At 41.2% G+C, this 23209-nt stretch overlaps 1 protein-coding gene across 14 annotated transcripts in view; it reads right to left on the reverse strand.

Annotated features, from left to right (window-relative positions):
* MAGI1 (membrane associated guanylate kinase, WW and PDZ domain containing 1) overlaps positions 1-23209 on the reverse strand; it is a 574222-nt gene that overhangs the window by 253553 nt on the left and 297460 nt on the right. The gene's annotated exons all lie outside the window — the stretch shown is intronic.

Consider the following 23209-nt stretch of genomic DNA (forward strand, 5'->3'; position numbering starts at 1 on the left):
CGCCCATTCTTCCAGCCACATGGAATCAGCAACACCAGACAAAGAAATCAAATGACTGCTCATCAGTGTTTCAACTTTTTAATTCTTTACTTCCTTCCTTTTCTTGCTGCAGGCAGACACGCCAAGCACGCCATCCTTGTAAACGGCACCAAGAAAAATCACCAGATTTCCAGAGGATCCAAGAGCTAATCCTTTTCCCATAGTCGAAAGCAACTAAATGCTTCCCTTAACCCCAAAGTTCATTTTTCCAGTGGTGTGTACTGTAAGCCAACTTCTTCCCCCTCGGATCTTAAAATGCCATTTTAGATTAACTTTTCAGCTCATCTTTAGGGAACACAGTGCCCTGGTTCAAACATGTTCTGGGAATATTTACATGTAAACATCTAAAAACCTATCTTCTTTAAACTGTTACACTGAAGGGAAAAGGAAACATAACCACTTTCATTAAAGGGATAATGCTAAGTCGGCTGAAGAAAACAGTATCTACTTCCAAACTTCAACCAGTATTTATACACGTGCCACCCAGACTGAAAACCAAATGAGCTTCACTATTGTTTCTATGCTAGTCACACTCACGCTGTGCAGTCATTATTTACACATTTTAAAACTCAGGTTATCGAAGGGTAGATAAGCAAACATTCTTCTAAAAAAATTTGTTTTCACTTCTAAATGTGAAGTCACTTGCCATTATTTAAAGATTTCAAGAAGAGAGAGTGATTCATAGTCATTCATAGTGAGTAATAGAGGGGAGAAACAACACCTGGAAAAAATAAAGTATTACTTTAATTCGGAGCTTTCAACCTTAGCACTACTGACATATGGGACCAGATAATTCTTCGTCGTGGGGGGCTGTGCTGTGCATTATAGGATGTTTTGAGGCATCCTCAGTCTCTGCTCATTAGACGCCAGATGCCAGTACTCATTTGCCACCAGTTGTGAAAACCAAAAACATTTCCAGACATTGCCAAACATCTCAGGGGGAATAAACTGTCCTCAGTTGAGAACCACTGCTTTAACTTAAGGGACAGGGGAGCCTAGTTGAACCCTGAGATGGAACTGACATCTCCCTTGGCCTCTGTGAGTTTCGTGGTTTGCCAACGCAAGAGAATGACTGCCGCCATTCAACTTCCTACCACCACACTTTAGGAATCATCTAAGAATTCGCAGATTTCATGCAATGCAAAGCCATGCAGGAAGAGGCAACAGCTTTACAGTGTGTGAAATAATCATGGTGTTAACTGGTTTTCTAGAGACTGAATGTGTAATTCTGAAGGCTGAAGCCGATGACTACAGTTACTATGAGGCATACCTGAAAAAGTCACTTTATCCAAAAATGTGGGCAAGCAGACTAGTCCTGAGCAAAGTTATCATCAAAACACAACCCCCTGTTAGTCTAAATTGCTGGAGTTCAGGAACTTTGAGTAGTTAGGAGAGGCCCAGCAGGTGAGCTAAGTCCTCCAGCAAGCATCCAGAGGTCACTGTGGTTATAAAATAAATTCAAGAGGGTAAGCAACCCTATATGTTACTTTTTAAAATTTCTTTCCCAATAAACTCACAACTTGGGGAGGAGGAAAGTGTACCTTCTTGTACCTGAAGGTCATCTCTGACTCCCCTCCTTCCCCATGTCCCCCAAACCACATCAACTGCCCAGTTCCTCCAATTCCACCCCTAGTCTCTCTCTTGAACTTCTTGCCATCTGCTGAGTTGCTACAGAAGCCTCCTAACCAGTCACCTAGCGTCTAGTTTTGGCTTCTTCCACGGGACAAAAAGCAGTCCTTCAAAAGCACAAATCTGATCACCTTTCTCCAGCTTGTATTTCTTCATGGGCACTCCCATGTTCTCAAATGGAATCCAAACACCTTCAAGCTTCTGTGTCATCTGGACCAGCATTTAATGCAATGAGGGGAGAGGGGAGGGACACAGAAAACAGTATCATATGCAGTGGAATCAGATCTTATGCGGGATTTGGTACTAAAAGAGTTTAAGAAGCCAGAATCATTGATAATCCAAATTACATCTGAAAATCCCCCAACACTGCCAGGACCTGGGCTCTCGGAAGCTCAAAGGCCAAGAATCAACCTCTCTAGTTTCTCTCTGAATTTCTGCTCTGTCTTTCCTTTCCCTGAGACATGAAGAGGGAGCCAGTCCAAGACGAGTTTAAATCTGGCAGGAGTAGAGGCTGGGGAAGCTACACTGGTGATAAACATTATTTAGGATGTGATTCCAGAATATAAAACACAACGCCAGCTACGTTCAAAATACGGAGACACATTATATTTCCACGGGGTGGGAGAAGGGAGAGGGGGCTGATACCGAGAGAGTTACATGCAAGGCAAATGAACTAGAAAAGAAAAACAGCCAGATGTTAACAGGAATATCTCCGGATGGTGAGAACAGAGACAATTCATTTGATTCTCAACACTTTCATGTAGTTTCCACTTTCAATAATGGAATAAGAAAAATAAATAAAAACTCTAAAAGGCTACTTCAAAAATAAATTTTTACATACAGACCTAGACATGGAACAGGTGGCAAAGGTGACATCAAACTGTTCTAGGATAGAAAGATTTATCACTTGCCCTTATTCTTCTAAGCTGCAGATCTTTGTGCCCAGATAAGGGGGAACAGAATAGAAACTGTTGGCATTTGGTGCATTCACAAGCTAGCTCCCAAGATCAATCATCCCTAAGGTTTTCAAGACACACACACAGAGATACACAAACCCGGGGGCACAGAGATTTCTAGTAAAATTGTTAAATGGTTGCAGTAGAATGCTAGCTAAATGTTAAAAGTATAGACAGCTGTGGAATGCTGACCCGTCCTGAATATAAACAAGAGGAGAAGCAGTTTTGAAGTACGGCTGCCTGATAATAATCAGTGAAAAGGTTTCCTTGTCACTTTCAAATCAAAGGTTCCGTGAACAGTAAAAGCTTCAAATTCACAGCTTTATTCAACACACACTATTGGGTCTCATTCTGTGTCTGTTTTCTGCCCTGAAGTATGTCTTTTTTGTTATGGATATGGTGATATGTCAAGTGGGCAAATTTTACCTGCTCTTACCTCTACTTACCCCAAAGCCATAGTATGAATCTTGATTAGGGCAGGAAATGCACATTTGTGCACAGACCACCAACCCATCTGTCTCCGTCTGCCCAATGCATTTCTTTTCCTTAATTTTTGGAGTGTTGCGGCCCAGGAGTAAGAAATCAAGTTACATGGGCTGCATTGTCCAGTGGTTTGAGGAACGTAAAATCTCAAGCACAGAGCACATGTGAGGTGATTATATGTATTTTGCAGCTGTCAAATAACTTACATTTAAACATGAAGATGCCTCTTGCTATTACCCCATTTCTTTCACATCAGTTTCAAAAAGTGAAAATTGTCTCCTGCCTTAGAACAGCAAGCCCAGTTGCAATCATTACAGGAGCCTTTATGAGCTCCCTTTATTACACACAATGCATTTTCCTACCAGTGTGAGGGCCAGCAGGGGGGTCTCATTCAACTCTCTGGCATTCTAACAGTATGACTTGGGAGTACAGACACAGAGAGGAGACGGGAAAAACAGCATCTCACCACCTGTAGTCCCAGATGGCACTGGAAGACACTTCATTGAAAGCCCACAAAGGGTTTAAAAAATAGAAAGCCATGCACTAATTAAAAGGAAGAAATCGACATCCAGTCACACAGAGTTACGGTGCAGGTTATCTGTACACAGTCAACTGTGACTTCTGCAAGAGAATCCAAACTCTCACAAAACAGAGATGAGAAAATAAAGAGCCCTTTTGTTCCTTCTTCCACTGACGGTTCCATGGAATGCCTACAGATTCATTAATGCAAAGAGTTTTTCCCTTTTGCTCACTTTGACATGTAGAGAATTCTGAGTTGTCCTTACCCATCGACTACCATGACTACGATTTATGGCGGGACGGGGCTAAGGGCTTACATACATTATTGAATTCAGTCCTTGCCTCTTTGAAATGGGAATTATCATTATCTCTGAGGAATGAGAAACTGAAGCACAGACAAGGCGAGCAAGTTATCCAAGTTCACACAGCTCAGGAAGAGGTAGAAACTGGATATGAACGTAAGCAAATGAATTTCAGCATCCAGGCTCTTTCACACACTTGTGAAAAGTCATGTTATTTAGCAAGGAAATAATTTTCCTAGGTTTTTCATGTTTGTTTGTTTGTTTTTAGTTTCTTCTCAAAGGTTGGCTGTACTTTGAGTTCACTGACAACCCAGAAAATTCTTGTGTCAAAGACCTTGGAGCTGTCTCTACCTAAAGGCATATCTTCTTGCTATCATTCCAGATGTTAATTTTGTAATAAAAACATAATCCTCTAATATCATTAAGTTTGCATCAGGGAAAGAGAAACAAAGTTTCAGAAGTGCTAACTTAAAAAATAAAAAAGTTTTCCTCAATGTCACCAAGGAAATTCCAGGCCATAGGTTGAGAAAATTCATTCTTTTCAATCAAAAGTAAGCAAACTTGCATCGGTCTCAAAGCCCCTCTGCCTCTGATGCATTTTACCATCTCTCAAACTACATATGACACTAATGGTATCAGCTCTGCTTGCATTTTCCAGGTGGCCTCCCAGAAGGCTTCGTATTAGAAATGAGGTGAAGTCTGCTGTCAGTTTTCAAACTCTGTCTCAGATTGAAAGGAAATTAAATTCTATAGAAAATCAAACCGTCATTAAACACAGAACAATGTACATCTTTTAAGCAATTCTCAATTCTAAATCTTACGCCTGTAAAATGTCACAGAATATAAAAAAAGATAATAAAATTAAGATAACCATCAGAAGTAAAAGGACACTGGACTCTTTTAACACAAACTTCTTATTCTAGGGAGGAAAAATAAAGAAGGGCTACCTAACAAAAAACGGGAGTAAATGAAAGAGCATTTACTGCGTTCCACACCAAACACAGGATATATCTGTAGGTATCAAAAAAGAGATACGGCAGCAAACATGATGATAACAAGCCTCAGGATAATGGTATCACTAGAGAGTGTTTATGGAATGCCTGCTACCTGCCAAGTAGTGGACCAAGAACCTTATCTGCATCCTTACCTTCAAACCCCACAACATCCCCAGGAGGTAAAATACTATTGGTGGCCCCAATTTAAAGAGAAGGAAACAAGAAACAGAGGTGAGCTAAGTACCTTGCCCAAGGCGTACAGTAAATGGAGCTGGGATTCAAATTCCAGAGCCTGTGCTGACAGCGCCTCCCAGGTAAAACAAACAGAAAATATGCCTTCGAATTAAGAAGGGTGGGGGAAGATGCTCTCTATTTTGTATGCACATGAGCTATGTGTAGCTAGTTACTTAGGGGGAAAACTGTACTTCTTTCCCAAATGAATACCTCTGTTAAAGGGAGCACATAGCAGGAACCCCGAGCAATTAGGTAATGATAGTACAGTGAAATCTACCCCAGCACCACCACCTTCATCCCCATCCCCAGCTTCAACAGCCTGGTTAAACTTTGGTTTCTATAAAAGTCTCTCCTTGGCTGCATGCTAATTAGACTGATCTTTGTGCAGCCAAAGTCTGGTAGCAATGACATTTGTTCCCAAGTCTGTAGCAAAGCCCAATAAAAATCTAGCTGCCTTGCATAATATTTTCCAATAGAAGAGACAGCACTAAGACTTTGGTTTAAATCTTGAGTCAGCCATTGAATTGTTACCTGCTACTGTGAAGGTCACCAATATTCTCTAAGTGTAATTCCCTCATCTATCAAACGAGTAAAACAACACCTTCCTTAGAGGGTCATTGTTGATTGAGATAATGCATGTCAACCGCTTACACCATGTCTGATATATTTATCACTGAATCATTAAGTGTGCGCACAGAAAATAATTTGTGCTTTAACATTAATTCAATACGCTACGGCTCTGAAATGACATGGAAGCCACATCAAGGAAAATCACTAACTTTATTCCATGTTCCCCGAGGAAAGAGATTTAATGCTAAAAAGAACAATTTGTATTGCAAAGGTGGAATGAGGCGATGGTTTCTTAAAATTAACCAATTCTGGGTTTTTTGGCTCAAAATCACTTACAAAACTTTTCTTTGGGGTTCTAGAGAACTGCAAAGTTCTCTTTATAAATATCACTGTTGACTTTTCGTAAGGACATGATGGATCAACTATCAAGATATCAGTGCATGAATAAAAGCTCCACTTTGTGGCCAAGTGGTCCAATAAAATGCTGCTAATTTTAACTATTAAGTTTAATTTAATAATGACTTTTTTTTTTAACCTTCTCTGTCCTCTACTACCATCTATAAGCACTAAGATTCTGGCTGGCCAGTAACCAAATTAACATAATGAACAAATGATTTCAGCAGGATAGCCCTTCTCAGATATGATTAATGTGCCCTTGAATCATCTAGGAATTTGGGTAAAATGCTGATCCTGGTTCCTCAGGACTGGGGTGAGCCCTGAAATTCTACATTTCTAATAAGCCCCCAGGTGATGTCAATGCCACTGGTCTACTTTGAGTAGCAAGGCCACAGGACATGTCATCCATCTCTCTCTCTCTCTCTGAAACACAGTTCTGAAATTTTTTATCAGCTCATAAGCCACTTTCCATCCTCCTACCTCAGACAAAGCTCCTGTCCAATGCCAAAACCAAATGAAACACTTATGAAGTACAAAACCGTGCTGGATCTAACTCTGAGGGTTTTCAGACCCAGGACCTTGATAGGCGTACATCAGGACGAAGACACAATAACCACTAGGAATCAGCCACAACTTACATCCCCAACTCCTTCCTTTAAGGGTTAATGATATTGGCTCCTTACGTGTGTGTTTCCTGCCAGTTCCTTATGTTTATCTAGTCCCGACAACCACCAGGTAGGTCCTATGTGTATCTCCACTTTGTAGAAGAGGAAAGTGAGGTTCAGCCAGATCTAACATCTTGCCCAGTGTCACCCACATAGGAAGTGCAGAGTCTTTGAGTCCCAAGTCCAGGCTCACAACCACTACAATGTCGTGCACAGTTTTCCCACAACTTCCAACTTGGCTTCTGGTGAAAATCGGCACCAAACCTCCCCCCGTGGCACAGTGGTATGGGCCCCAGTTATACATTTCACGTGCACCGAATTTCCACGTGAGTAGATGGTGAAGAAAGCAGGTTCCCAGAGTTTGGCTGGCCCTCTCCATGAGATGGATTGAGCCCATGGTTGGCAGGACTCCTTCAACAATACTAAAGAGACACAGATTATAAATTGGTCACAAGAAACCATTTAGTCATCCAATTTAATAGGTATTTATAAAATGACTCGCCCACGCTTTGTTGTGGGGTACGTCTGTGAATGAAAAATACTGCAAACCAAATAAGTAAACACAGAATGCTGAAGCCATGAAGTCATCAGCGGCTGCCGCCGCCCCCTAAGGGAAGACAAGCCTGCAGCCGGGCCTCTGCAGCCACTCACAATGGCGCACCCTGAGGGGACTCAGAATAAGAAAGAACAGAATACTGGCCCTAGATAGCGAGGTGCTTGTCAAAGGAATGAATTCAATAAGCCCAAATGTTTGCTTCCTCCCAGACATAGAAAAGTGCTAAATTCTTTAACTTGAGATGCCTGGTTTTCTTTAGAGAACACGTAATCTTTAATTGTTCCAACTACCTGGTCTTCGCTGGAAAGCTCCTATCTATCCTAGGTCCTTCCCTCCCTCTTCGGGGCAGTCCCTCAGAGCGATCTGAGAGGCTGTCATCCCGGGCTGAGTCCTCAGAATTGTCCGCCAAATAAAACATAACTCTCATCTTTTAGGTTGTGTATTTATTTCAGTCGACACGCACAAGAAGACAGCGCAGCCTCCAAGGGAGCCCAGTGTTTTTGATGCAGTAAGACTTCACTGATTTGATTCATTCATTCCACAAATATTCACTAGAGACTGTCCCAGGTCACCCGCTCTGCAGAGAACTAAGACCCTCTCTGAGTTCATAGTCAAGCAGCCAAGATAGACATTAAATGTACAGTTATACAAATAATCACAATTGTGGTGAGAGCAACAAGGGTCAACTACAAAATGCTGGGGGAGACGTGGCCTTGTCTAGGGCCACAGACAGCACCTCCTAGAAAAGCCAGACAAGGTTAAGATAAATACTCACAAACACCCACGTTTATTAACCTTTCTTTTTTTCCAGGGTTGGGGGAGCTGTCTAGTTATACAAAGTGACTGTCCCTTGATAACTCTAAAATCAACACTGGGAACAAAGAACATTGCTGTCTCTTGTAAACGTTTCCGGACCTCATTAGGTGGAAATGGACCAGCTTTCTGCTCTTATCATATGATTACTTCAAACTATGCTTTAAATTACAGACAGTGAGAGTGTCAAAAAGTTTTCTGACATCTGTTTTCTAATTCTTTTCACTTTCGGATTAGACAAATTTTGCTATAATGAAACAAGATGAACAGGGAATACCATCTTCATGGGAGGCCACAGTGTCTAGTCTTCCATAATAAGCTATTACAACACAGTGGAATCATCTTTATGATGCCAAAGGACCAATTACTACTAGAATTTAATTCTGGGAATAAGATTGGTAGGGGGGAAAGCATCGAGTTCGAACAAACACACACTCATCAAACTGGCACCTCGTAGGCACATCAAACAAAACACTAAATGGAACCCCAGGACTCCAGCACAAATACTCATTTTCTGAAGCAAATTAGGCACCCTTCCGGACACAGAACCATCTTTTCTGACATCTAGAAAAAAAAAAATTTGAAAAGCCCAAATGTCTATTGTCTACACATTTGCTCACCGGATGGTTTGCAACTAGATTAATTGTGGGTATAAATCCTCCCAGGGGGTATGACTAGTCTTTTCCGATCTGCAGCCTAGATTCTAGAATGAGTAGGGAGAAAAGCAAATGTCAAAGCGTGCCTCCATTACCCTATGTAAATCACAAAAGAAATGATTTCCTGTCAACAAAAAGAATTCTGTACGTTGTTTTGGAAGTGGCATCTTATTAAACACACAAGTCATTTTCATAATTAAACAAGGACAAATTCAGTGGAAAACAGCCATTTAAAATGACATCTTGGTTTTTCGGGAAAAGAGCTGGAAAATTAACATTCTAAAAAGACATGGACAAACAGAAATCACAGCAACACATCAATAACGAAGAGGCTCTGCTGTGTAAGGGTTACGGCTGGACTCAGGTCAAGACTCTTGAGTTGGAATCCCTGCACTTTGCCTTCCAAGCTGGGAGACCTTGCGCATCTCACCTCTGAGCCTCAGTTTCCCCATCTGAAAACAGGGCATGACAGACCCGCTATGATGTGAAGCATATGAAGTCTGTAACCTGGCACATGGTATTGTCTGTGATTCCTAGTCTTATCACCAGGTTTGTATTTCTTTATTATTGTTATCAAGAGAGCAAGTCACAGACATACTGAAAAAAAAAACAAAAAACAGGAATTACTAGGAATTCCACTAACAAATTCAGGATAGTAGCTCAAATCAGAACAAACCAAAAGGAGAAAATAAAGGAGAAAAATAATCAAAAACGATCATTAGATTGGATCCACTGCCCCACCATAACAAGTAGGACCTATTTAGTCCAAGATGGATCCAAATTGTGTAGAGCTGACATGCAAATGAGCACCCTAGCCTGGTTCTACATGAAAAAGGACTTGTGTAATTTTGAGAGCAACAAACGTTTTTTCTAAAAGGCCACACTAATTACTTGAGACTTTGCAGAATATACTCTGTTCAACCACTTGACTCGGCCGTTGAGCGTGAAAGCAGTCATAATGCCTGCTCGGGTGGGCATGGCTGTGTTCCAACAAAACTTCACTGAAACAGAGGTGGTTTCCTGGATCTAAATGGATGTCTGAGAGATCAGTAGGGCAGGTATGTTTTTGTTGTTTTTCCAGCAGTTGGTTCTGTCGCCTTCCTCTGTTTGCACCATCAAGGGAGGGGCAGGGAGAGGGTGGAGCAGAGAGGTGGGGGGCTGGGCAGAGCACTGAAACACCTGTTGCAAAGAAGGGCGCCTTCCTCTGCCAAGCACATGCTGGGAGTTCAGTAAGGACGTCTGCAATGTTTGAGCTCTTTAAAAAAGGCACAAAGGTGACAGAGTGAGACTGAAAGGAAGAAACAGGAACTGAAGATAGCAAAATGTTCACATCTGTGCAGCCTGGAAAGTGGGGCTCTGAGTGCTGGTTATCTGTGCTTCCCCAACTACCAGCGGGGAAGGACCAGGGTTTTAAATCTCCAGACTGCTGCAGCCTGATACTTCTGTATATACAACAGAGACATCACAGGATTGGCCAATTGTTGTCAAAATGCCTGAACGCTTACTCCCACATTCTCTACTGGCCTCCTTCTGGACTGATAACAGTTTGCAGACTGGCACCAGTCCACAGACCACAATGTGAGCACTGCTTATGCTATTTTCTGGTGTTTTCCTTATGTTTGAAATATGGCAAAGTTGAAATTTTTAAAATAATAAAATCAGAAGGGAGGATATCAGTCAAAGACTGCCTCTTAGGATTTGGAGGTCATGAGGCTGATGTGTGGACATGCCAAACCAAAGATCTAAGAACATTTGTAGATTCCTTCATTCAAGACATATCTATTGAGGGCCCACTCGGTATCCACTCCAGAAAGATGAGTAAGTCATAGTGCCTGACCTTAGGGTTTTTTACCCTTGGCATTACTGACATTCATTCATTCATTCATTCATTCATTTATTATTTATAAATGCCAAATAGTTCTCTGCTGTGGGCAGCTGTCCTGTGTATGTGAATGGCTTAGCAGCATCCCTGGCCTCTACTCACTAGGAGCTAGAAGCACTTCCCCCAGTTGTGACAACCAGCAAAGTTCTCCAGACATTGCCAAATGCCCCCTGAGAATCAAAATCACTTCCACTGTGAACCACTGGCCTACAGCAAAGGGATGATAAAGTTAGCAAGAACTATAATATGCCAAGTGGTGAGGAAAGGGCTTTAGCCCCCATGTGTTAAATCCTCATGGAAAAATATTATCTGTTATAAAATATAAATGTTGACTATGTGGTATTTATGATTATTAGGAAAATAGCTGACCGCATTCATATGGTTCCATGGCACTGCAACCATTCCCAATGTGTTGGTTTCAGAACTAACCAAAGTCTGTCACCTATGGTATGTCATGGAGTGCTCACAGCAGCCCCGCCAAGTACAGCTGACCCCTGAACAACATGGGTTTGAATTGGGCAGCTCCACCTACAGGCAGATTTTTTTTTTTAATGGTAAATAATGAAACTATTGTACAATCTGGTTGTCTCTGCAGATACTATAAAGTTATACATGGATTTTCAACTGCACAGGGGGTTGGTTCCCCTAACCCCCACGCTGTACAAGGGTCCTCTAATTATTACAATACTAATTGCTTGGAAGGAAAAAAAAAAGATCCACAGAAATTAAGGCATTTGCATGAAATAGCTCTGTACCTAGGTTTACTCCAGGTCTAATATCATTTTCACCACCAGTAACACAAAACATGGCATGTTTTGAGTATGCAGATATGTAAATTATTGTTCTAAGAGTCTTACCTCATTTAATGCTCATGACAATCCTATGAGGTAGTATCTGAAGTTGCCACATTTTTCTGATGAAAAACTGAGGCTAAGAGAAGTAAATAACTTGTCCGCGGTTGTACCACTCTCCACAAAGTGGTGGCAGAGGGATTTGAATTCTGCCACACCAGTGGTTCCCCAATGCAGAATATAGTCACTCCTAATTATTCACGATGAATTTGTGAATTTGCCTATTCACTGAAATTTATCTGTAACCCCCAAACCAACACTCGTGGTATTTTCCTGGTGAATTGCAGACATATAAGACCAGTGAAAAATTATAGTTGACCAACAAGCACATTACAGGAAGACATAAGTAAGATGATGCTCTACCTTCCTGTATCTGCTTTCAAAGTGTAAACAAGTGTCCTTTTCATGATCTATTAAGTGCCGCATTTTCACATTTTTGCCCTTTCTGTTGTGATTTCTCTATTTAAAATAACCGTCAAGTGTAGTGCTGAAGTGCTGTCCACTGTCTCAAGGTGCAAGAAGGCTGTGAAGTGCCTTACAGAGAAAAATACCCACTAGATAAGCTTCGTTCAGGCAAGAATTCAACCAACCTCAGATCAAAAATACTCAAAAATCATTTTTCCAGAAAGTTCCAAGAAGTAAAACTTGAATTTGCTACACACCAACAACTTTTTACACAGCATCTACATTATATCAAGTATTATAAGTAATCTAGAGATAATTAAAGGATGTGTTTATGTTATATGCAAATACTATGCCATTTTATATAAGCAAACTTAGATTCTGGTGTCCCCAGGAGTCCTAGAACCAACCAACCTCAGATATCAAGGGACTACAGAGTGCTGTTAGCCATGCGTCCAACGTTAACAAATCAACAGTAAGGTACATCTAGAAAAAGGAAGAGCAAATTTGCCAACCTGTACAAGAGGCTGCTCCAGAAAGCGCTAAAATTTAACATCTACAGTGGGTGATGGAGCTCTAGAAAAAGTGGAAAAGTGGCTACATTTTGACAATTCTTGAGATGACAAGCGATTAAAAAAAAAAAGCACAGTAAACAATATTGCGAAACCGAAAGCCAAGGAAATTTACAATCACATTATCCAGGGTCAGGAAAACACTAAATCTTTCTCCTCTTCTATTTTATTATAAAAATGCTGCATATATGATTTTTAAGAAGTATATGTTAAATAAAACATCTTTAAAGAAAATCACAAATGAAACAAGGATATGTACTGAGTGATGAAAATGTGACCAGAAGCTTGCAGGAACCTAATCCTGTATTTCCCCTAGGAGCAAAGGCTCAGTTTTCACAAATTCAGCCCTCTGGCAACTCTACAGAACATAACTACTGCCAATAACAAGCACCAAGTGCGCCTGCACTGCTCTTAGAAATGACACATTTCTGAGCTTCACCTCAGGTCTGAATTAAAATTTTCAGAACTGGGGCCCAGAAAATCTGAATGTTTTTAAAGCTCTTCATCCACAAACCTGTGTTTATGAATCTTCACGATACACGATGCTCACTAACAAATATATCTATTTATCCCAGCCTTTGGAGTAGCCCTGAATTTGAGTAGGATGGCACAGAGAGTTGGCTACAGTCATGCAAGCTGATGCAGTGAAACTATTTGGATTAAATCTCTTCCACGCAACAATTTACCTAAATTATTAGGGGGGAAAACAAAAACCTCAAACAACTTCCATACGGTCATTCAAAAAGTAACCCCACCCCAAATTCTAGCCAGAAGTCTACCTGCTAAGGCAGAAGGCTTTCTGTACTAACCATACTCACACTGAACTGCGTAGATCAATACGTAGCAGGGGTTCATCTCCGACTCCTGGTCAGTCTCAGCAAGTTTCTATTTCCCACCTCTTTAAAACTTCCCATGTGTGCATGTGTTTACCACGTACTATTACATTAGTCAAAGGAGCAATACATAAAGAGCATTAAAAGATAACCAGAGACATTGTCTTTTCTTTAGAGAATAATGACTGACTCCTGCTCAGTGTGGACTGCACTGAGTGGACTGCACATCATCATATGTCCAGCAATTTTTATCTTCAGTACAGAATCCCCCAGTGGCTGTTCTGCCTGACTCAAGTCGCATGAAGTGCTGTGAGAAGAAAGAATTCTACGGCAGGGGAGGCTGGGAAAATTGCTAGGTAAAATCTTATAGATGCTCCATCACATATTAAAAGCATGGAGAATCTCTAAAGGTTGGACAGGAATGAAATATATCCAAAATACGTTTCAATAAGCAGTTCACAGACTTCGATGACAATGGATTTTTATAAAATACCTATAAACCCCAGGGAGCAAGTTTTGACTACCCAGAGACCACAAAGACAAAACCATCCACCATGAATGGCCTCTTCAGTGCTCTGATGGCTCCTCTGACTCCCCACTCTCCTCTGCCCACTGGAAGGATTCATCGCAGGTCAGTTGCTGTGTAAATGCGGACCCCTTCAAAAATTCAACAGCTGCATGATTCACTGCATGACCACAGTAAAGGGTCACTGCGGGGAGACGAGCACTGGGTCTCACTTCCCTTTTCTCCATGACAATACTTTTCCCAAAGCAGACAGATGATTCAGGGGAAGAAGCCCTTTGGAAATCCCTGCAACTATCCCACTGGGAGAGACCAGCATGACAGAATGTTCTTCTACAAGACTGCTCGTTCACTTGTTCACATTGAGTGAAAACAGCCTTCCTTTGGCCTAGAATGTGAACAGAGGAGGAAAGTCTTCAAACTGAGACATTTTCATTTTCAGAAGTCTTTATTTAAATTATTTGGTGACATCAGGACAGACTGCATGAAGAAGGAGGCAACGGGGTAGGCCTTGAGGGACAATTGGAAATGGACAAGTGGGGCTACAGTCTGCGGGGACATGGGATGGGGTGGGCTGAGATGGGAGGGGAAGCTTCGAGAGTGGTTTAAATAGCACGAACAAATGTAACGCAGAGAGGAGTTTGGTTCTTCAGAATTCCACAGTGGCCAGCTCCTGTGAGAAAAGCAGCCAGAAGGTAAAACTTAATTATACTTTGCGAAGCCATCGGAGACGTGCCTGCAGGAGGAGCGTGATGTGTGCTTGGCACCGGCTAGGGAAGGAAGGACTGCGCGAGTGGGAGAAAGAGACAGCCAGGAGAAGTGCGTGACTTTCAGAAGTAATTCTGGACTCTTGAGACTTTTCTAAGAGGGAAGAGTAAAACTCTGAACCCGGGCTGCCTGGGTCCCCATCCCAACTCTGCCATTTACCAGCTGTGTGACCTTAGATGAGTTGCTTAAACTCTCTGTGCTCAGTTTTCTCACCTGCAAAATGGGGACAACAGTAGTACATCTACCTCTAAAAGGGCTGCCATGAGGTTTAAATGAGCTAATATACTTCTAACACTTAGGACAGTACCTGGGACACATAAATGCTATGAAACAGCTGTGTACTGGAACTGACTCCTACTGGCTCACATGAGCCAGTTCTTTTCCCAGCTCTGTATTCAGTGACATCAGTCATCTGCTGCCAAAGCTAGGGTCAGTTGTTAAACATTTACCAGTGCATCGTATTTACATACATACAAATGCATGTGTGTATATACATACAACTGCACGTATGTGCATGCATACATAAGTGTCTGCCATCACTATTATTATTATTACTAAGATTTTTTTAAACATGACTCAAGCAAAGACTGGGCCATTGGAATTGCCAGGTTTTACACAGGTTACCTGGAGATTTTGATGTTGCCCCACAATCCACAACCCCACAGTAAACGCTTACAGAAGGCCAACACGTCTGGCACATTATGGGCTGGTCATTATGGGCTACACAAGACGCATAACAAAGGTCTTTTGTCCATAAGGAGCTTACAACCTAGCTAAAAGGTTTTGCAAAGAAAGTGCCAGAACTCATCTCACCCCCGCCCCCCACCCCACCCCCCTGGCCCATCACTCCTCATTCTCCTCTCACAGGATTAAAGGAAGAGTAACCAGGACTCTGGCTCCAAGCAGTCAGCAAGCAGGGCTTTCCCTGGGATGGTTTTTTGTTTGTTTATTTGTTTTACATTTACTGAAGTGTAGTTGATTTATAATGTTAGTTTCAGGTGTCCAGCAAAGTGATTCAGTTCTGCATAGACATACATACATTTTTTTCAGATTCTTTTCTATTATATGTCATTATGAGAAACTGAATACAGTTCCCAGTAAGTCCTTGTTCATCTATCTATAGCAGTGTGTATCTATTCATCCCAAACTCCTAATTTATCCACCCCACCCCCCGCCCTTTCCCCTCTGGTAATCGCAGTTTGTTTTCTATGTCCATGAGTCTATTTTTTGGTTTGTAAATAAAATTCGTATCAATTTTTTTAGATTTCACATATAAATGATACCATATGATATTTGTCTTGCTCTGTCTGACTTCATCTCTAGGTCCATCCACGCTCCTGCTGGAACACACCTGCTTTTACTCCTTCCCTCAGGAATCTCAGCTATCTCCACAGCTGATAGGGATCAACACAGCCTGAGGCTGTGTATATTTGCAGCTCATCACTCCTATTAAATTTGTACAGAACAAAAGCCACAGTATACACACACACACTCACTCACATTTTTCAACTTAATAAAAATCAACAAGCATGTATTAAGCCCCCAGAACGTGGCAAAGTGTTTTTTTGTAACTTTCCACCTTTGGAGGCTATTCATTCCCTGTTTTTAGCTATGACTTATGATAGTGTATCAAAACTAAAAACCATGCCTTGTAATGCTAGTTCATCATAACACCTAATGTTTACTGAGAATTTACTATTAGCCATGCATTCTTCTAAGCACTTTACATTATTCTGTAGAGTGTCCTGTTAATATACCCACTTTACAGATGAGAAACCCGAGCTTCAAGAGATTTAGTAACTTGCCTAGTAGGGTCACAGAGCTGGTAAGAACTCAAGTTCAACCTGGAGCTAGGCAGACTCTAGACCCTGTGCTACGAATCACTGCAAATCAGGTGTGTCTCAATTTTGGCACCGTTAGCACTTGGAGCTGAACTGTTCTTTGCTGTGTATCACTGTGCACTGTGGGCGTTTAGCAGTATCTCTGGTCTCTACTAACTAGACACCAGGAGCAATTCCCACTTGTGACAATTAGAAGTAACTCTGGTAAGAACCAAACTCATCTGAATGATCCCTGTGGGTCAAAATCGCCCCTGGTTGAGAAGCACTACTATAAATTAAGAGAAATGGAATAGAGAAGTTCCTAAACCTGGCTATAGATTAGAAATACTTACAAGATACTTTTTAAAATAAAATAAAAACTGCAGACACCAGGCCCTGTCACTGATTCAAAGAATCATCACTTCTAGGGGTCCAACATAATGGTTCAGGAAAAACTGTAAGAGGAGACACTTGTCACCCACTAGTTGTGTCCCCTTGGGAAACCTGCCCTCTGAGTGCCTCAGATCCCTGATCTACGCAGTGACTGGACACAGGCAGACTATGTAAGGCCTCTCCACGGCTAACAGCCCATTCTGTGCCATCACCTGATACCCATCGCTTTACCTCTCCCCAGGTTTCCAGCTCACCCTGCACACACAGTGGGTCAAATCCCCAATGGAGAAAAGTTGGTGCAACTCCAATCTTCATATAACTAATGAGACAATCTGACCAAAGACAGATTCCTTGACAGAAATACCATCTATTCACCACTGACACAAAGCCGGGGCGGAATCACTGCTAGAAAAAAGGCTAGTTTCCACTATGCATCTGAGGGAGGTTAAAAATTTAATCCCAAATTAGAAAAGCATCTTTCTATCATGCAAAGTATCTGTTGGATCCTTAAGGGAAAAAAATCCTGCAAAACAGTGTTGCCATACACTGTATTCACCAGCAATCTGTGACTTGAAGAGACATGTGCTCATGTTTTTGGATTCAAGAAATGTGTTCTTGCCACTTATGTAACAAAATGCAAAGGAAAAAAAGTGGACATTATCTATACTATAGACCTGCAGGCTTTCGTCTGAAAATCCCAGATCCTACTCCAACCTGACAAAATTCATTCCATCACAAGAAAGAAAAAGTACTTTAGAGAATCAAATGGACGTCGCTCTATTTGTAAACACGTTAGGCGCACAGGGAGGAAACTGCTGAGGGATTATACCAGTATCTTTAAAAGAAGACATTTTTCTTTGCTTTTAACAATTTGTATATAATCTGCATGTTAGATCAGTTGGGTCCCCTGTACTCTATATGGCCATGTGTAGAAATGGAATGAAAATGGTTATATTTGAAACTGTCTGGGGTTGTTGAAGTAACAATGAGAATAACCATTCTTCCAGTAGGAGGGGAAAACAAAATCCCTGCAAGAATGTTCACTAGAAGGGACCCTGCAGGGGGCAGAGAGGAAAGGGGAGATTTTCCTGCATTTTAACACCACGATACAGTCTTCTGCCCAGAAACTGCATGTTATCAATTAATTAAGAGATGATCAGATACTGCTAAATCAATTACGAGAAACTAATCTCACAGGGAACAGATCTGTAGCTGTAATTTTAAATCCACTTCTTTAAAAATGTACTACCATGTACACTGTATCAAGGCAGGTCTTACTCAGTATGAAAGTGTGAAAGAAACGGGGTTCCAACATTCTTGAATTACAGAAGGGAATCAATTGATCTTAAGTAGCATGCCACCAGGCCATAGTCAAGTATGAAAAACTCCTTTCTTTTATCCCACCTTCTCAATTGATGTATTAAATAGGTTCTAAAAGGGTGAGTGCTAAAAAAAATACTTGCTTCCAAGCCCAAAAGGGCATCAACTAAACAACCACTACCGCCATCTGTTGGTAGTTGGTAGAGCTGCAGTTTCTTTGTTCACATTGGTTCAAGGTTTCTTAACTGAAGTTTTATACGTGGAAGGATCTTGATCCTATTCTTAATGGCGTAGTACAGAAGTCTTTAAACATTTCTCCCAATATCTGTACCCCTAACATGTCCGGACACTGAATGAATTCCCTGTAGTGACCTGGAGGTAAAGCTGCCTCAAATCTCCTGATGGCTCATATTTTACCTTAAAATTTCCTAAGAATTTTGTGCTCACCACCAGAGTAATCTACTTCTGGTTCTCTGGGAAAATACATAAGATTATTTACAATTCTACTTCTCACATTTTATTACCAAATATTCAGATTAAACTGATGATTTGTTTGGGGGTACCATACTTAGCCCCTGGTTTCACATAACCCTGGATATTTACAAACTCCAGAAATATGCCTGCCCCAGTTGGAGAAGCAGCAGCATGAACTCAAGCTCAGCTCTGCCACAGCCCATTGTGTGCCCACACCGAGCCTCAGTTTCCTTATTTGTAAGGTAAGGAACTTGGACAGAATCTCTAAGAGTGCTTCCACCTTTGCAATAATGACCATCAGATCTCCAGAATAAGCCTCACTCTTCTCCCTCTACTGGTGAGCCAAGGGCACATATTCTTATAAAATGTGGGCATAGAAAAATGCAACAATCCTGCTCTTTTATAGAATACATAACTAAATTAATAAATATTATAAACGGACATTTCCTCTTTCACTTATATTCCTAAAAGCTTTTCTATTCAAGTTGGCAAAGTAAAAGCTCCACCCCAATTCTTATCATTAGCAAAATGGAGAAATGCCTTAGATGTGGGGTTACCTCATTTTGAAGCATACATGCTATGTCAGTAAGGCTAAACTTAGAGTTCAAGGGTGAGGCAAAAGGTGATGCTAAAGATGTAAGCAAGGACCATATCAAAAGAGGTCTCCAAAAATGAAGTGAAGACCCAAAATATACAAAGAACTCTTAAAGCTCAACAATGAGAAAACAACCCAATTAAAACTGGGCCAAAGTCTTAAGGGATACCTCACCAAAGAAGACATACAGGTGGCAAATAAGCATACGGAAAGATCACGTATCATCAGGGAAATGCAAATTAAAACAACTATACTCCCATTGGAACAGCTGGAATCTGGAACACTGACAACATCCAATGCTGGCAAGAATGAGGAACAACGAGGACTCTCATTTGTTGCTGACAGGAACGAGAAACAGTCCAGCCACTCTGGAAGACAGTGTGGTCGTTTCTTTCAAAACCAAATGTATCCTTAGCATACGATGCAGCAATTTCACTCCTTGGTATTTATCCAAAGGAGTTGAAAAATTATGCCCACACAATACCCTGCACACAGATGTTTATGGCCGCTTTATTCATAACTGCCAAATCATAGACGCAACTAAGATGTCCTCGAGTAAAGTAAATGGATAAATAAACTGTGACATAATCAAGGCAAGGGAATATTATTCATCACTAAAAAGAAATGAGCAATCAAGCCATGAAAAGACACAGAGGAGGCTTAAATGTGTGTTACTAGGAAAGAAGCCAATCTGAAAAGCTAGATACTGTATGATTCCAACTAGGAAAAGATCAGTGGTGTCCAGGGGTTAAGGCACAGGGAAGGATGAACAGGCAGAGCACAGAGGATTTTTAGGGCAGTGAAAATGCTCATATATATGTTATATTGATGGGTGGATAGATCTCAGGATGCATTGGTTCAAAACCATAGAATGCACATCACCAAGAATGAACCCTAATGCAAATTGTGGCCTTTGGGTAACTATGACTTGTCAGTGTAAGCTCATCGGTTATAACAAATGTACCACTTTGGTGGGAGAAGTGGGTAAGTGGGGAAGGCTACAGGTGTGTGAGAGCAGACTGTATATATAGGAACTCTGTATCTTCCTCTCAATTTTGCTGTGAACCTAATATTGTCCTAAAAAAAAAGTCTTTCACAAAAAATATGTATATATACCTAAGGAAAAAAAGATGTTAAGTAGCTTAAATTTCCCCACTTGGTGGCCTGTGGATTTTTTCACTCTGAGAAGCCCAACAAGACAATGCACCAGCAGAGGGAAGCCAGTCACAGCCTGATCAGCCTGAGGTCTTCAGTGAAGATTCCTGCCAACACGGAAGCATGCAAGCCCCGAAATGTATTTCCAAGAAGAAAACCCAGCCATTTTATTTCTTCCCTATGATCACAGACAGCCCCACCCACTCCCATGAGGTGTCTGTGCAGGTCCCGCAAGGGGACTGTATTTTCAGAGAAAAGGCCACCGTGTCAGAGGCAGTGATCACAGGAAGAACCCCTTCTTTCTCTCCTTTTACTGTCACAATTCAGCTTCCCCTCATTCCTACAGCAGCTATTTCCCAGACAAGTTTCAACACTGCCATTTCTCTAGAGCCACCACTAAAAGAAAAAAAGAAAAAAAAAAGGAAAAAAGACTCCAGCGTGTCCTTTCACCCTGTCACTATTCCCACTCCAGCCCAGCTCCAGGTGTCCTGTGGTTTGAAGGCCGCCCACCGCACAACCTGCCATGTGATTCACAATCTGGTACACTTCCCAGTCACATCAGCAGTCTAAGTTTGTACGACAGCGAAAGCTTCAAGCCATTAATCAGGTGCAAATCAAATATTAAAAATGAGGATTAATCTCATCACTGCAGCCCGACACATGCATTTAGTGTTAATAAATAAACTTCAGACTTCCTGCAGACACTCTAAAGTGCATTCCCAATTTGCTCTTGCGCCTGGTTCCTAATACAGAGGAGGGGAGAGTGTGCCATTGATATTCCAAAGCTGCACTACCCAAGGATTCAAGCAGCCGACTGACTCGGCTGTATCTCACAAGATAAAAGGATCAGAAATGAGAAGGGGGGAGAAACATTCTGACCTCATGCTCTCTGATCTCCCTAATGAACCTCCAACCACATCGTCAGCCTCAATCACATCATGGGGGCGCTGAGATTTACGAGGCCAAATGAAAATAAAATTACAACATTCATTGATGTGTATGATGGAAGGGTAGATGAAAAGCTCCGTATGTTTAGAGTTTTCAGTATAATTTAAAACAGCAACGTATGAGCTTTAAAGATGGAACCCCCACGGCCTCTAAAGTTCACAGATAATGGAAGATGCTTGCTTAGAATAAATCAGTTTCGAAAACTGCAGTCATCAGTCTCAAAGCAATTTCTGCCAAATCATAAATGGCAATTTAAACACAGGAAGAAGAAAAAAAGGTGCCAGGAAAACACTGCTTGAAAAAGTTTATAGAACAGGTTACTTGTTAAGGAGCTTGTTAAAACTAGGCAGAGATAAACTCATATAAAAATGGAGCAAAGTGAATTCAACAGTATATTAAAAACAAAAGCAAACCTACCATGAGCCAGGTAGGGCTTGATCCAAAAATCCAAGGGAATTACAGTAGAGCGATCTCCTGAGGTGGTTCATTACAATGGTACAGCCTCTCACCCGCATCTGATTTAGGAACTTCAACTGTATAACTCAGCCAAAAACAAAACAGCGATAACAAAATCAAGAACAACTGTCTTTGATAAAAGATGGCTCTATAACACAAGCCAACCATTTCATGGGCTTCAAAGAAACAATAATCTATTCCAACACCGGAGGAAAATCTGGCTGAGTTGTTCTCCCTGAGAAACACTACAGCAACATTGGGGGATGACTTGATGGATTTTCAAAAGCAATTACGGCAACACATTTTTTTCCTCGATTTACGATGGTATTATGTTCCTGATAAACCCACTGCAAATGGAAAACACCAAAAGTCGAAATGTGTTTAATGCACTCAAAACGATCAAACATCATAGCTTAGCCCTGACTGCCTTACACGTGCCCAGAATACTTACACTAGCCTACGGCTGGGCAAACTCATCTAGCATGAGGCCTGTTTTTTAACCAAGTGTTGGTATCCCATATAATTCATTACCACACTGAAAGTGAAGACAGAATGGCTGTCTGGGTGGACAGTGGTTGTGAGTATATCGGAGGTTTAGCCACGTGATTGTATGGCTGCCCGGGAGCTGCGGTGGCTGCCACTGACCAGTACCAAGACAGAGGATCACACTGTGTATCACTAGCCCCAGGAAAGATCCAAATCCAAAGTATGGTTTCTACTGACTACGTATCACTTTCACACCATTAAAAAGTCAAAAAATCGTAAGTTGCATCATTGTAAGTCAGGGACCCTCTGTACTCAATTTTCACCTTGTTTGATGACTTTAAACCTTGATACCCTTTGCATATCAGCCATTTAGAGGGGGAAAAAATATGGTTTCCTCAGCATATCGTGTAAAGAAAGCATTTGATAACACAGAACGCATATTCTTGACATACTTTTAGTAAAGTACAAAGATATTTGCAGCATTATATCCATTAGTAAATTCTGGATACAACCCCAACATACATGTATATCAGAACAGTTACAGAATTGTGGTATATCTGTACACAGAAACTCTGCATAACCATTCAAAAGAAATAAACACACACTCATACAGAACAGTGAGAGGAAAGATGCCAACTAAAAGACAGGAGGGAAACTAATCACATTTTTATAAAAGCCATTACATGCACATACATATGTTTCTATATTTAAACAAATGCAGGGAAAGACATACATTAAACCATTAACAGTGGTTAGCTCTGGGGAAAGAAGCTGAAGGAGAGAATTTTCTTTTTTCATTTTATAAGCTTCTAAAATCTCAGATTTTTTTTTCAACAAACATATTTCTCTTGTGCGTATATGTGTATAGATAGATAGATAGACAGACAGACAGATAGATAAAGGGGGGAAAAACCTGAA

Source organism: Vicugna pacos, chromosome 17 (assembly GCF_048564905.1).
Source record: "Vicugna pacos chromosome 17, VicPac4, whole genome shotgun sequence".
Classification (NCBI taxonomy): domain Eukaryota; kingdom Metazoa; phylum Chordata; class Mammalia; order Artiodactyla; family Camelidae; genus Vicugna; species Vicugna pacos.